This window comes from Sapajus apella, unplaced genomic scaffold, assembly GCF_009761245.1.
Source record: "Sapajus apella isolate SASKATOON/1434 unplaced genomic scaffold, GSC_monkey_1.0 scaffold125, whole genome shotgun sequence".
NCBI lineage: Eukaryota > Metazoa > Chordata > Mammalia > Primates > Cebidae > Sapajus > Sapajus apella.
The window spans coordinates 2846484-2860275 of record NW_022437065.1 but is presented as its reverse complement, the minus strand read 5'-3'; the positions used below and the strand labels follow the sequence as shown (position 1 = coordinate 2860275).

The 13792-nt window shown below is 59.1% G+C and overlaps 1 protein-coding gene across 4 annotated transcripts in view; it reads left to right on the top strand.

Moving 5' to 3' along the window:
• BCOR (BCL6 corepressor) overlaps positions 1-13792 on the top strand; it is a 127120-nt gene that overhangs the window by 21148 nt on the left and 92180 nt on the right. Inside the window, exon 1 of one of the 4 annotated variants that reach the window (XM_032261654.1) lies at positions 10389-10556. The exons of the other annotated variants lie outside the window; for them this stretch is intronic. The gene's annotated coding sequence lies outside the window, so the exon portion shown is untranslated. Of the gene's footprint in view, positions 1-10388; positions 10557-13792 lie in introns of those variants that run through there. 4 annotated transcript variants of the gene reach the window in all.

The window sequence follows — 13792 nt, the reverse complement described above, 5'->3', positions numbered from 1 at the left end:
GCGCTAGCTCGGTGGCCAGAGAGCCTCAGCTGCACCCATCTCCTGCCGGTCCAGTCCCGATGCCCCTCCTGGGAAGCGCGGTAACCTTAAACGGCACGCCAGGCGGCTGGCCGAGCTGGTTCGGTGACGACTCCCTGGAGACAGCAGCTTCGAGCAGCAGGCCCCATCTGCAGCGCAGCTGAAGGAGTTAAGCTGCCCCAGGAGTGAGCGGACCCGAGTGGGGCCTCAACAGGAGAGAACCATCGGGGGACCCCGGGCAGCCTCAGCCTTAGGATTCCCAAGTTGCAGGGGAGAAAGGGGAACCCGCCTCCCGAAGGGCTGCGTGGGGGGCCCAGAACACCCCTGTCAGGGGTTAGGGAGGCGCCTTGAAGCGGGGCCCAGAGTGAGGCTTCTGAAGCGGGGTTGGGGGGAGAGGCGGTGTGCCCTCAAGGCCACCCGGTCATTAAAGGCGCTTCTGCACTGTACAAGCAAGCAAGCAGCTGTAGCACCCGACCCTTCGGCTCCAGCGGCCCACGGTGCAGGCGGGCAGGGGAGTAGAGGCTCTGCGCGCAGCCCCAGGTGCCCTAAGGCTACCTCCTCATACCCTACCGCTGCTGTGCCGTCCCAGCCCTTCGCCCCTCGCCCTAAAAAAAATCCCGCTATGCGGGCCAGAACCTAGGTTGCACGGGCTGGCTCCTGACCCCGGCTCGCCAGGCTCAGCGTAGTCCGACCCGCCTCGGCTTCACAAAGGCCACGTGCGGCCAGGGCCGACAAGGAACGGCCACGACTCAGATCTTTAATTACGCTAGGAGTCCCTACCCTCCCCCCAAACCCATCGCCAGCTTCCAGCCCTTTAATCAATTTCACGATATTAAATATTAATTTCCTGCCAGCCACACTTTCTCGGAGGAGGGGGAGGGGATGGGCAGTGCAGCTCCGAGGCTGGGATGGCTTTGCAGGGTGTGACCACGACAGCAGGGCGCGGAGGACGCGCGGACTTAGTGACCTGTGCCCGGAACTCGAAGCCACTGGGTTTTTGCTCTGTAGCTGGGGAACTTGGAGTGTTATGAGCGCCCGGGTGCAGGCCTCCAGGAGGGGCAGCGAGGTGCGCGGAGAGTCCGGGTGTGCTGGGCGACTGCCTCGTGCTCCGCAACCCCCCACCCCAGCCGCGAGTCAGCCTCACGCGGGCCCGCGGCGCGCTGCGATGATGGATCGCGCCTGGCGGGGGTGATTTGGTGTTGATCGCACATTATCACTGGCAGGTTGGACTGGCTGCTGATGGACGACTTCTAGCGGCGGCGGCAGCAGCGTCTTCAGACACCGCGCTGGGACTCGCTCGCTCGCTCTGCTAGGGTCTCTTCCCCCCACCCCCACCACCTCCCTACTTCCTGGCATCAGGAGGGCCTGGGAGTCCCACTGAGGTCTCCTCGCGCCCAAGGCCGTCCGCTCCCGTCTGGATCAGCGTGTGGGCTGTTGGCCGAGTGAGGAGCGGAGCCAGGACGCCTCTCCCACTTCCTCCCACTCCCCCTTCCCTTGCCGCCTGCTCCCCACCCCCTTCCTACTTCCCCACCGAAACCTGGAGGCCCTGGGTCACTCCGCGGGTGATATCCACGCTGCCTGACCCTGGCCGCGGGGGTGAGGACTCCTCCGCCCCGCAGCCCCTGACCCTCTCCCCCAGTCACAGCAGCCGCGGCACTGCGGTGCGCCCCTTCTCGCTTCTTTTTCTAAAGTGCCTGCAGATACAAAAGCGGTTTCGTAATGCCTTCCGTCTGCGAGAGCCGGAGGACCTTGGCTGACCTTTCGGAAACTGATTGCAACTGCCTGTTAACAGCCCGTACTGACCGCAGTGAGCGGAGCGGAGGACAATCATTTAAGTGACAGACGGCGAGGTGGCCCCGGCTCAGTCGAGCGGCCTGGTTAAGCCCGCCCCGCCCCTCCTCCGACGCCCCCACTTCCCGCAGCTACTCCCCCAGCCCCGGGCGCACTGCGGGCCGCGGCGGGCACTCCGGCGAGTGGGGAGGGCGGGCGCGGGCGCGCGCGCGCGCGCGCGTGCGTGTGTGTGTGTGTGTGTGTGTGTGCGTGCGTGTCCGCGATTACCGGCCGACGGGTTAACCCTTTGCCGAGCAGCCGGCCCCTTTGAGGCCGAGCGCTGCCGGCTTAATCTGCCATCTGCAAAAGAGGAATGAATAAAAGGGCCGTCTCCGCCGACTTTCCCTAATGGATAAACTCTACCCTCCTAGCGTGACCCAAGCTGCGTCCCTGCTGCTGCTGGGGAAAGATCCCGACCCTTGGCTCTTCTGACGCGGCCCTGGGTCCCCTCCCTGCACTCTCCTCCCTTTGCACAGGCACAGACACAAGAAACAGCACGAGGGGTCCAAAGGCTCCCAGAGACTCGCGGTGCAGTGAATGTGGGTGTTCCAGGTGTTTTCTGTTTTGGAAACTGGAGAAAGATGGGAAGGGGACGTAGCGAAAAGCCGAGGTGGGGGAGGGGAGGCTGGTGACAGGGCACCTCGGGCTTCGCTCGCTCCCTCTCTCGGGAGAGATCGCCAGCTGCTCTCCAACAGGCAGCGCCCTGAAATCTATTTAAAGAGAGGGAAAGGGGAGGAGAACAAAGGGGGAGGAGGGGGACGGCGAGCGGAGCCTGGGCGAGAGCGAGCGAGCAGGGAGGATCCGCCGCTCCGCGGGCACATCAAGCGCTCACATCTGTACACTCCGCGATCGATGGGGAGAATGGATAATATTTGTCAGCTGCAGACCTTTCTCTTCCCGGTTCCTGGGGAGGGGAGAGGGCGAGGAAGGGGGAGGGGCGGACAGGCCAGGCGAGAGAGGCCGCCTCAAGGACAGCGCGCTTCCCGCTGCAGCCACACGGAAACCCAGAGCCATGAAAGCCGGGGGATTTTTCTCTTATTATCATTATTAATTATTTTTTATTATTCCACAGCAGCCAGCGAACGCTCGGTGGCGCCCCTCCCCCGCTCGTCTGCCGCCTCCCTTTGTTGATTCTCAGCTGCGAGCGCGGCGGGCCCGAGCCGCCGCCGCCGCAGAGCAAGATCTGCTCTTGCGCCCTCGGTCGCAGCTGCGGCCCAGGAAGCCCGGGCTGCGTCCCCGCCCCCTGCCCCCCACGGCGCGGCAGCCCTTGCACCCCCCTCCTCGCCTCCCGCCACGAGGCCAGCCCAGCCTCTCCACTGCCTCTTGCTGCGGTTACGCGTCCTCAACGCAGAGCAAAGGAGCTAGCTGCTGCGGCCCCGAGCCTCGGGCCGCGCGGGGACTTTCGCCACCCCCTAACTCCCGCTCTGCACTGATGCCGCCGTCCTCGCACATGGTCTTCATTTTGCACACTAGCGGCGTGCTTCCTCTCGGCTCCTCTCCTCGGGGCTTTTTGGAGCGAGGAGGGAGGTTTAGAGGAAGTTAGAAACCCAGCGAGCCCAGGGGAAAGGGGGAAAACCCTTGCTCTTAGTCTCAGCTTCCGAGGCTGAGGGAGCACCCCGCGGGGGTGGGGCAGAGCCTGGGTGCTCTCCCCTTCCTGGGATGCGGGAATGGCTAATTGAAGGGTGGCGGTCGGAGGAGCGACAGATTTGCTTTTGCTCATCCAGTTTCCTGCTCACACCGGCCTGGGTAGCACTGACCCGGTACTCCCGGCAGAACCCGGATGGGAGCAGATTGGACAAGCGGTCATCAAAGAAGACTAAAGACATCTCCGGCTGCCCCCCACCCGCAGGCCTCGGGTGGGGGTGAGGGTGCCCCCTGGGCCTTTGCTTCCCCAAGCACCTCCAGGTTGGAAGCCGACGCCTCACAGACCCGGGGTTCAGGCCACCTCTCTAGGGCGGAGGTGTGCAGAAAGCTCTAGTCCGAGTTTACTTGCGGCCTGGCTACCCCTCCCCCCGCCGCTGTCGTCCTGCGATTCCCGGCCAGCCTGCGGTGGCGTCCCCGACTGCTCCGCGGTCCTGGGCAGGGCAGGAAGCTGGCACGGCCGCCGGCTGGGCAGGCGCCACTTGGCCGGGCCGGCTGCTCGCTGGAACTCGCGCGGCACCTTCGCGCCGAGTCGAGTTCCTGGGTCTCCAGCCTGGTCACCCTGAGCGGCTTTGCCCCCAACTTTGGCCATCGACCTCCCGCGGAAGTGTCCCTATCTCCTCCTCCCGCCCTCTCGGCTTTTCCCTTCCTCAGTCTGTCTCGGGAGCTCTCTAACGCAGTCAACCGCCCTTCCCGAGATTCAAAAAGAAGTTTTGTGTTTCCCCGGGGGCAGCCGCCTAATGCTTCCCTTGTTTTCCGGAACAAAGCAGACATTCAGTGAGGAGGGGGCAGGCGCTGACTCCCTCCCTCCCCGCAGCACCCCGCACTCCTGCAGGTTCAGAACGCTGGCTCCGGGGCCCGGGTAGCATGGGGGTGGGGTGGGGACCTTCTTTCTCTAGGCTCGGCCACAAAAGCCTAGCTCAGCAGCCGGAGAGAAAGCGGCGTGGTGTTTGGGTGAGGTTCCCAGCCCGGGCGGGGAGGGCGCGCACGCGGCTGTTTACAGTGAGCCTGTGCTGCTGGAAGCTCACCCGCCGCCGTTTGACAGCGTGGGGCACCCGCCGGCTGCCAGCTCAGAGGAGATGCGCAGCGGCGAGCCCTCCGGCACTCCACCCGAGGCTTCCGCAGCGCCAGGGCCATGGCGCGCAGGGAAGCTCCAGGTCTCCAACCTCCAGTTCCTCCGGCCCACTTACCCCTCCCCTCAACAACGGCCTGGATCGGGTAGTATATCAAAGGGACTGGGGTGTGGGGGGTGAAGAGCGCCCTAGGAGCGCTCAGGGCTGTCGACGCGTCTGGGTTCTGAGCAAACCCTCCGCCCCCGCCAGTCCCCTTGCAGGACTAAGTTCTCTGGCCCGAGTGAGCGCAAGACAAATACTCTCGTGACTTGGAGGTGTTTCTCCCTCGGGATAACGCCCTGCAACCCCACCTGCCCCAGCCCTCCCTGCCCAGTGGATTTCCCTCCACCCCACCCGATGGGGACCGCTACGCTAGCTGTGCCCACGCGCGCCAGGCCGTCTCGCCGGCGCAGCACTGCCTTAGATCCCGCTCCACCTCTTCCCCTCTCCTGGGCCTGTGGCCGGCCCCTGGCGCCTCCAGCGCGGCCTGAAACTTGATCCCATGTCGAAAGGACAGTGTGTAAACACCAGGCGCGCTCCGAGAGCCCGCGGGAGGGGCCGAGCGAGGGCCGCCCGGGCAGCTCCCAGGCCCTGCGCCCCCTCCTGCCTGCTCGCCCGGGGCACGATCATCAGGGCCGCCGCCTCGCTCTCTGCCTCCCCAGTTGGCTCAGCTAATTGGAGCCGCCGCCGCCTCCACCGCTGCGGCCTCTTGTTGAATTTTCTAGATCGCAACCGTTCACTCGTGGCTGCCTGCGTCTCCCCTCCCCCTCCCACAGCTGTTATCTCGGCCGGCAACTTGTTGGTGGTGGGGACCCGTTCCCCCGCTGACCCTGGCCTCATGCTCCGAGTTCACCCCAGCAGTTGGGGGTGTGTGTGTTTTTCTTCGGGTTGTGGGAAGGGAGGTAGAGTCTTATCGGAACTGTGAGGCTTCGTGCCAGAATCCAAGGCTGGGGTACTAGCCAGAGGATCCTCCCGGCAGAAAGCCATGGTCCTCCCTGTCTTACACCAGGAGGTAGTGACAGTCCCAGAGGGGCTCCAGGAAAACTCTGCTGGCAACTTCTGTTCATTCCAGGAAAACATCACAGAAGAGTGAGGTGATGGGAGGCAGATAGATCCTTCCTCTCTCCTGCTCGCCCCCAATCCCTGTCTGCACTTGGGCATTTGGGACTTGGTGTGTAGGTTTCTCCTGCAGCAGAGCTCACCTGTGCCTTGGGCCTAATCCACCCACAGGCCACAAGACTGCTTTTCCTCTTGATTTGGAGTACTTGGTGGGTCCAGGGGGGGTGTGCCACCCTTAGTGGGTTCTGGAGGTACAATTCCCCCAAGCTGGGTCAGCTCTGAGCTTGTGCCGGGAGGCCCTCTTGGGCCTTTGTCTTCCCGAGCCACCCTCAGCCTCAGCTTCCTTTCCCCTTGGCCCGCTGTGTCATGCCGTAGCCACAGGTCTGTGCTAGCTGCGAGTTGTCCTCCCCTGTGGATCTGTAAGAGGCCCAAAGCTGGGCCCCATGGCTGAGGTGGGAAGAAATGAAGCAGTTTGCTAGTGCAGGACTCACAAAGATACTGTTGATTATGCCAGAGCAGTTCCTGGTCTCCAGCATTGCGTTAGAACAGATTTTCCTCTCAGTAGAACTTTTGCTAGTGGGTTTCACAGGCTCAGGGCCCAATCTTGTAAAAGTAGCTGCACTCCCAAGCCCGGAAACACATAAATACACACAGGCAAACTCCCAGGAGGCTGGGTGTAGGAACCGCACCAAGGGGATCTGCAGCAGCCCGAGAATGTCTGCTTTTCCTGTGACGGTTCTGAGAAGGGCGCCTGTCCCCTCCCTTTGATGGTTCTCTGACAACTGTTAGGGAACAAAGAGTGGAGGCCACCGGCGCATTAACTGTCATTTTCCAAAACCTCTTTCCTCTGCTTCTAACTTTTGCCCAAATTACTACTTCGGGGTTTTCCTGAGGTGTTCTCGCCATCTATTTATAACTAGAGCAAGATTTCCAACTTAATTCTTATTGATTTTAACTATGATTTTAAAAAGGGAATCTATGAAATCATCATTATAATTTGGTGTCTAAGATGACATTTCAGTAGGTCAAGTTCATGTAGTTATTGGCATCTAAAATCCCCCTGGCCCTTCCAATTGGATAACCTGTGTCTCCCACTGTCAGTTTCTCCTCCCTTTCTGTAGTGGAAAAAAACTGAATCCTCTCAAAGATGTTTATTCTCCTTCACTCCTGCCCCGTCAGTCTGTGAGAACCTTATTTCTGTTTAGGGTAAGGTATATTTCTATGTTTTGATAAAGAAGAGAGTAATGCGTGTTCTTCTTCAGGCCTGAAAAGATAATTATGCATCCTGGGAGCTTGCTCTTCTCCTGGCTGTTTAACAGACAATCTGAATTCTGGCTCTGGAGCGGGAATGCTTCTATGTCCCAGCCTCCTCCTCATCCCCTTTCCTCTGTCACCACTCAGCCATCACCAGGCCTTTAGGCCGGTCCCACGGCCTGAGGATTTCTGTTCTGAAGCCTGGGAGTGCCTCAGAAGACTGCAACTCAGAGTCTGGTATCACACATTCACATTTCTTTTATGGTGCAAAGCATATTTGGAGCCATTGGAATTCCTGTTCCATCTTTCTGAAAGCTTATGCCAAGAGCTCCCCATGGGGCCTATGGTGATGGATGTCAGGAGGCCCAGGAAGGAGTGGGCCATCATGGTGGGAAGAGTTGAAGACTCAGACTCGAACCAAAGCAAAGTGCAAACAGCAAGGAAGTAAAGCAACTCTGTGCACCTGGCTGATACCCTGCTTGGAAACAAACCGTACCTCCCCACCCTCCCATCTCAAAGCTAGTAGAGCCTAGGGGTGAACCATTCCTTTGACCTCCCTTTAGCTCGACTTGGGAATGGCGCAGTTAAGCATATCAGGAAGCCGAGATGCATCCACTACTCCTCACTTCCCCTGGCACTGGGCTCAGCTTGGCTGAACTTGCTGTTCCTGTCTTTTTAGAAGAGCTGGTTGTGTTCCCAAAGCAGGATCGCACTGTGCCGCCTCCCCAGGGGTCCCCAGCTATTGATTTTTAATATCCGTATTCAATATTGTGTATTAAACATTGAATCCATGCACAAGAGGATGTGATGCAAATCACCAGCCGTGCCTGAGACTTTAATAGTTGTTTTATTGCCCGGAAACCACAGTTGGACGCAAGGCATCCTGCAGCCGAGGCTGGGGGGCGGGGATAGGCTGAGAAAAGGGCTGAGCGGAGCAGAGCAGAGGATAAGAGATCTCTGAAACAGGCACTGCTGTAGGCACAGCCAGGCACTAACAGCTCCCCCCAGGCAGGCAGGTGGGGGGCCCCGCTCCAGGCTGCTGTGGAAAGAGCTGGGGCTGTTGTGTGAGACCCGGCAGAGGAAGAGGTGTGGGGCTGTGTTCTTCCTTCCTGGCCTTCCCTAACTGGACTGTGCATTCCTGTCCAGCAGCCCTCCTTCCCCTCCATGCAGATGCTCACCCAGACACACATGCACAACCATGGAACAGGAAAGTTAACTTTGGGGCAGGAAACCCCAGACTTTGGGCCTCTTCCACCACTCGTAGCTCCGTGACCTTAGCACAGACCTCTCTCAAGCTGCTGGGCCCCATTTCCCTCCTTTGCCAATGGGGATGATGCTATCTGCCCTACTTCCCTCACAGCCCTGGTGGTGAGGCCGCACCGCGCATGAGATAATATTCGGGGAAAAGGCTTTTGTAAACTGTCAGGCCCCACGTAGGCAGGCTGAGGGATTAGTGCTGGCTTTCCCTTTATACTCCCTCTCTCCTGCAGGCTGTGTCTCCTGGCTGCCTTCTTTCTCTCTCAGACATGAGCCCCCTCCCCCATGAAGGGCCCTCTCCTCTGCTCCCTCGGCCACCTCTGCTTGATCTCCCAGGCTTCCTGCTCTGCCTGGATTCTGCATTCAGGCTAGGCAATCCGGTTTGGAGGAGGCCCAGCAGGGAGAAAGGAAGGGTGAGAACGACTGAGTGTGAGGTCGGGGTAGGTGCAGCCAGTGTGTGCAAAGCCAACAGCCTGGGGAAGGAGGAGAAGCACACTCGGTGGCTGCGGCCCTGGGTTTCGAGGGGCCGTGGGGAGAGGCAATGGGTGGGGGCGCTGATCGGGCGTGTGCGGGAAATGGTGGGGGTGGGGTGGTCGAGGGGAACCTGAGTCTGGGAGTCTCTCTTCACGTTACGTTGTTCCTGGTTATGGGAATTCCGGCTTAATCCCAGTTGCTGGAAGGCCAGGGTGTGGGCAGTGCCTTCAGGGTATTGCAATTGGGAAGACCAAATGGAAATGCGGTGGAAAGTGGCAGCCCTCCAGCGCAGCCAAGTCAGATAAACAGTTGCCCGAGGCCCTGGAAGTGGAGGCATCAGCTCTCTCTGATGGCCTTGCAGGCGCCCTGAGAAAATTCTGAGCGCCTCAAACCCGCTACCTTTGTCCTGGGCTCAGGGAGGGGCAGAAACTAGAGGAGTCTGTATTCTTGAAGACCACCCCAGGGACCCTACTGTCTGCTGGGAAGGCCGCAGCCAACTGTAGGCCCAAACCCGACAGAGACCAGCTCTGGCAGCAGGTCCTGCCAAGAGTCTGTGTCCACATCCTTAGGTTCGAGAATGGGGCTTTGCCAGGCTGGGCCTGGCTGCGCACGCCTCCGCTTCGGGACTCAGGCGGCTGCTGCAGCCTGCGTTTCCGGGTCTGCGGCGGAGCCTCCCTGGTTCTCTCCTCCCGCTTTGTCTTGCTGCCAGCTTCTCGCCTGTCCTCGCCAGTCTCCTAGGTCAGCGGGTCGCGCCCTGCCCCTCGGTGTGCGTCTTTGCGCACATGTGGTGGTTTTCCTGCAACCTGGGTCAGCTCGCCCTCTTTCCGCAGGATACTTGGCTTAGCCTTTGGATCGCTGCGAGTGTCCACTTCTTGCGCTCCCCTCCTCCCCACCTCGCCTTGGGGAGACGCATCCCGCGCTTGACGATCCACGAAATAGAAATATCCCCGGGTTTCTGGTTTAGCTCCACCAAAGCAAACTCAGGAGGGATTGGGTTTCCCGCAGCTCTCAGCCCTAGGCCGAAACTGGAGGGTTTTTTTGGTTGACTTTTGTTTTTTGAATGAGACCTGCTTTGCAGAGTTGAGGCGGAACATTTCTGCGGCAGACCTCGAGGTCTGTGGTGTTCTCCCAACTTTCACGACTGTAAGCCGCTGAAAAGAGAATTTGGGTACATGGTTCTGCCGCTGACCCGAAAGTTGGCAGGACATGCGGGCTGAGACAAGAGTGTCCAGAGTGCACATGCCTGTGCAGATCGCAGGGACTCTCGGTGGATTAGCCGCCAAAAGCGGGGGAGCGCCGCGTATGGGTGCTAGGACTGGGGTCCATCGGGGACTACAAACACCCCAGGCGGCCGAGCAGGTGAAGGAACCGTTTCGAGCCCGCCCCCTCCTCCCGGGCCCGCACGCCGCTGGCCTTTGCAGCGGAAACAAGGTCCAACTCCTTGAAAGTAAACTTGCCGCCAGGGGCCAGGGGCGTGAAGGAAGGAGGGGGCTGACAGCGGTGTCTGAGTCGGGGAGGCCAGGAAGGCTTGTGTCAAATTTCAGCCCCTAATGACACTCGGTGGCGAGGTGCCAAGGCCCTGGGAACGGCAGCGGGGGTTCTGGGTGAGAGTGACCGCGCCGCAGGGCCCAACTTGCGAACCCTGAGGCGCCCGCAGGGCCCAGGGAGGCCACGGGGCGGGGGCGGCGGGCGGGGAGGGGGCGCTCCGAGAGCCTCCTGAGCCGAGCGGAGCGCAGGCATCTTCCGCAATCCATTCATGCACTGAAGCGCGTGCAGAGCTGCTGATCGCTGCCATTGTTACTCGCGGGCGGTGTGGGAGCTGAGCCTCCACTCTGGCGAGAGATAAATGGCCTCTGACAGCCCCTCCTCGCCAAGAGAGCTCCTCGGATTTCACCGCGCGGCGGCTCTCAGGTCTGTGCCTCGCTCGCTTCCCGGTGAGAACCTTTAAATCAGCCTCCTGGCCCTCCCTCTTCCCGGACACTGTCCCCCGCCCGCTCAGGCCCCGGCAGGGCCCCGGCGCGCTGCGTGCAGTCTCGGGGGCGTCCTCCCCACCTAGGGGGTAAACAGGGTGGGGGGCGCAGGGAGGACCTCTGGACCGTGACGGGAGGCACCGGGCGCCCCAGCCTCGGCTCCGTGCCTCCGCGGGAGCGGAGCCCCGCGCCCCGCCTCCGCGCCCACAAGATGGATCAGGCTACCGTGCAGAGAGCGGGCTGTAAATATTTAAAAAGTCTCTCGCGCGCCGGCGGTAATGGCTTTCGCAGTCGGAGTGTGTGCTAGGGGAAGAGGAAGGGCGACGTGTACTGTGTTTCAGGGTGGGGAATTGTTCCTACGCTTCCCCTTAGGTCCGGGGTGGGCTGCACGTTCGGGCTTCCCGATTTCCCGCCCTACGCCTCTCCGCCGCCGCGTCCCACGATAGGATCGAGAAGGCCAGTCTACAGAGAGCTTGAGCATAGCAGGGCGACAGAGGCCTGGTCGAGGTGACCCCGGAGCCACCCTCCCCACCAGGGTCTTCCAAGCTTCTGGGTTGCGACTGGTCCCAGACCCCTAATCCAGGTCCGCTTCTCGCTGCTGCACAGGGGAGGGCGGGAAACGCAGAGATTGGCGCCCCCTGAGTTTGAGTGGTCGCAAAAGCCTGGGCCGGGGTTTCTGCAGAGGGGGCCTGGACCCTGTTTGTGCCTTTGCTACCCTCCCCAGCCCCTGTTAAACCTTGATCGGCTCTCCAAGAGACCCCCCACCCCCATCTGAATCTGAAAGTAGCTTTGTGGCTGCTGGGACCGAAACCTGGGAGGAGGCAGCACGGAGAGATTGGGGCAGGGTGGGGGTAGCCCCCAGGCTTAGTGGAGGTCACACATGGACCTGAACGGGGACCCTTTTGCCTCTCTGGTGAGCGTGGGCCTGGGATCTTTAAGGCCGAGCCTTGCCGGTTGGAGGAGGTGGGGGAGGGGGATTCAGCCTTCTCGATCGTCTGGGAGAGGCTTAATGGGCCCACCACAGGGTGTGTGCCGGGTGAGGCTGTCGCCTTTGCCAGCGGCCACTCCCTGGCGGGGCGGGGGAGCCGAGTTGCCCAGAGCTGGGGCGGGCCGGGCGCCGCGGGTTCGCGCGAAAGGTTCCAGGGGTGTGGGCCCAGGCCGGAGCTGTTCCCCTGCGCCCTCCACCCCGTGAGCTCTGGGACCCGCCAAAGTGTGGGTGCTGGTGGCGTGTCAGGGCGCGCCGGGCTGCTCTCCGCGTTCGAGCGCTGGGAGCTCCCGACTCCTGGCAGCTCCGTGCACTCCGCTTCCAGGGGCTTGTGTTGCGCCCTTCTTGCTTGTTTGTCTCGTGTGAGCCTCGTAAACCGCCCTGATTTATTACCCAGACTAAATGCTTAATTTGTGAATATGAAACAGATTAAAAGAGGCGGGGGGAGGGGGGTTGAGGTCGGCATATTTTAGCAATCAGACCAAAGCAGCCCGGCAGATGTTTCAAATTTGTCGACATTTTCAGGCTTATGTGGAAAGCCAGCCAGAATGGTCAAGAGGTCCTTTCTCCTTCCTTCAACCTGAGAACTTGGCAGTGATCAAAAGGAGGTGATTAGTAGCTACAGAGAAAAGACACCAGCAGGCAAGGAGTTAACAGAGATTGAGCTGTTCACCTCCAGGATTGGGATGGGGGAGAGAGGGGGTCACAAAGGCAAGCTGATCACAAAGGCTAGGAGGAGTCCTACCTAAAAAGGCGCAAGTCCTGGAAGCCAACTCTGAAAAATAAAGTAAAGGTCCATTAAAAGTTAATTCAGTAAATTAACTTCATTGGTGATAAAACAAATAAGAAAGACGGAAACTCCAACTGAAAATAGCCAAAAGATAATAAAAAGAAATTGCTTTGATGTAGCCTGAACATGTGCCTGCATCTTTGGGCAGGTCCCCGCAATGATCCACCTAACACAGGCTTCTCGCAAGTACCCTCTCCCTTTGAAGACCCCACATGTATAGGCAGTGTTTTTTTGGCGTTTGTCATTTTGGGGCAACTTCGAACATCAAAGGCCAGCACCGTTTTGTTTTCAGCTCCCTGGTTCCAGCCGCCCAGTGAAGCAGATACAATTTCTATAAATTGGCCTTCTCCTCCAGTTTTCGACTGATCATCACCATGAGATTATTGAATGTCTACTGTCTTATTTCACTTTCTCCAAGGGGTGAGGAGGGGAACCATTTATTGGAAGTCATGCCACGTGAAGACTCTGGTGTTGTGCAATAGTAATTTCCATTAGCCTGGATTTATCAGCCTCCTGATACTGCCACGTGTCTCCTGCAGGTCCCCTTTAACCACCTTCCCCTCCCCCTCTAGGTCTCAGCATCTGTCCAGATTAACAGGTAGAGTTCAAACCAGAGCCTTCCTATTGGGAAGGAGAAAATGGCTGATGACCAAAAATTAGGAAACAAAATTTTTGTTTTGTTTTGTTTTTTCGAGACGGAGTCTTGCTTTGTCACTCAGGCTGGAAGGCAATGGCGCGATCTCGGCTCACTGCAACCCCCGCCTCCTGGATTCAAGCGATTCTCCTGCCGCAGCCTCCCAAGTAGCTGGGATTACAGGCATGCGCCACCACGCACGACTAATATTTTGAATTTTTCGTAGAGACAGGGTTTCACCATGTTGGCCAGGCTGGTCTCGAATTCCTGACCTCTTGAACTACCGCGCCCAGCCAAAAGATGTGTTTTTTAACATATTTGTTATAACTTAAGATCCCCTCTTTGGCCTTTGTTTTCTACTCCAAAGATTTTTGTTCTCCTTTGGCCTCAGTACCATCTTTCGTTTCATTAAAGTTGATTGTGGTTCCTCTGTCTTGTCCCCAGCCAGACAAAGGCTTAGGGAAAGTCAAAGAACTTGTTAATTATATGTTTCTTGTAAACTGACTTTTCATTTCCCCCTAACACATTTAGTTGGCTTGGTGTTTAGTTTAACACTCAACTGCTGCAAATATGCTGCTTAAAAATGCTGCTTTTATTAAAACAAATAAATGAATTCAAAGACCTTTCTAATTTCAACTCGCGTAGGCTAGAAGCAGAAGAGAAAACGGAAAGCAAGGGAGAGGGAAAGGCAGCAGGGAGCGGAGAGAAAGGAGACCAGGAAACACACACACACACACACACACACACACACACACACACACACACACA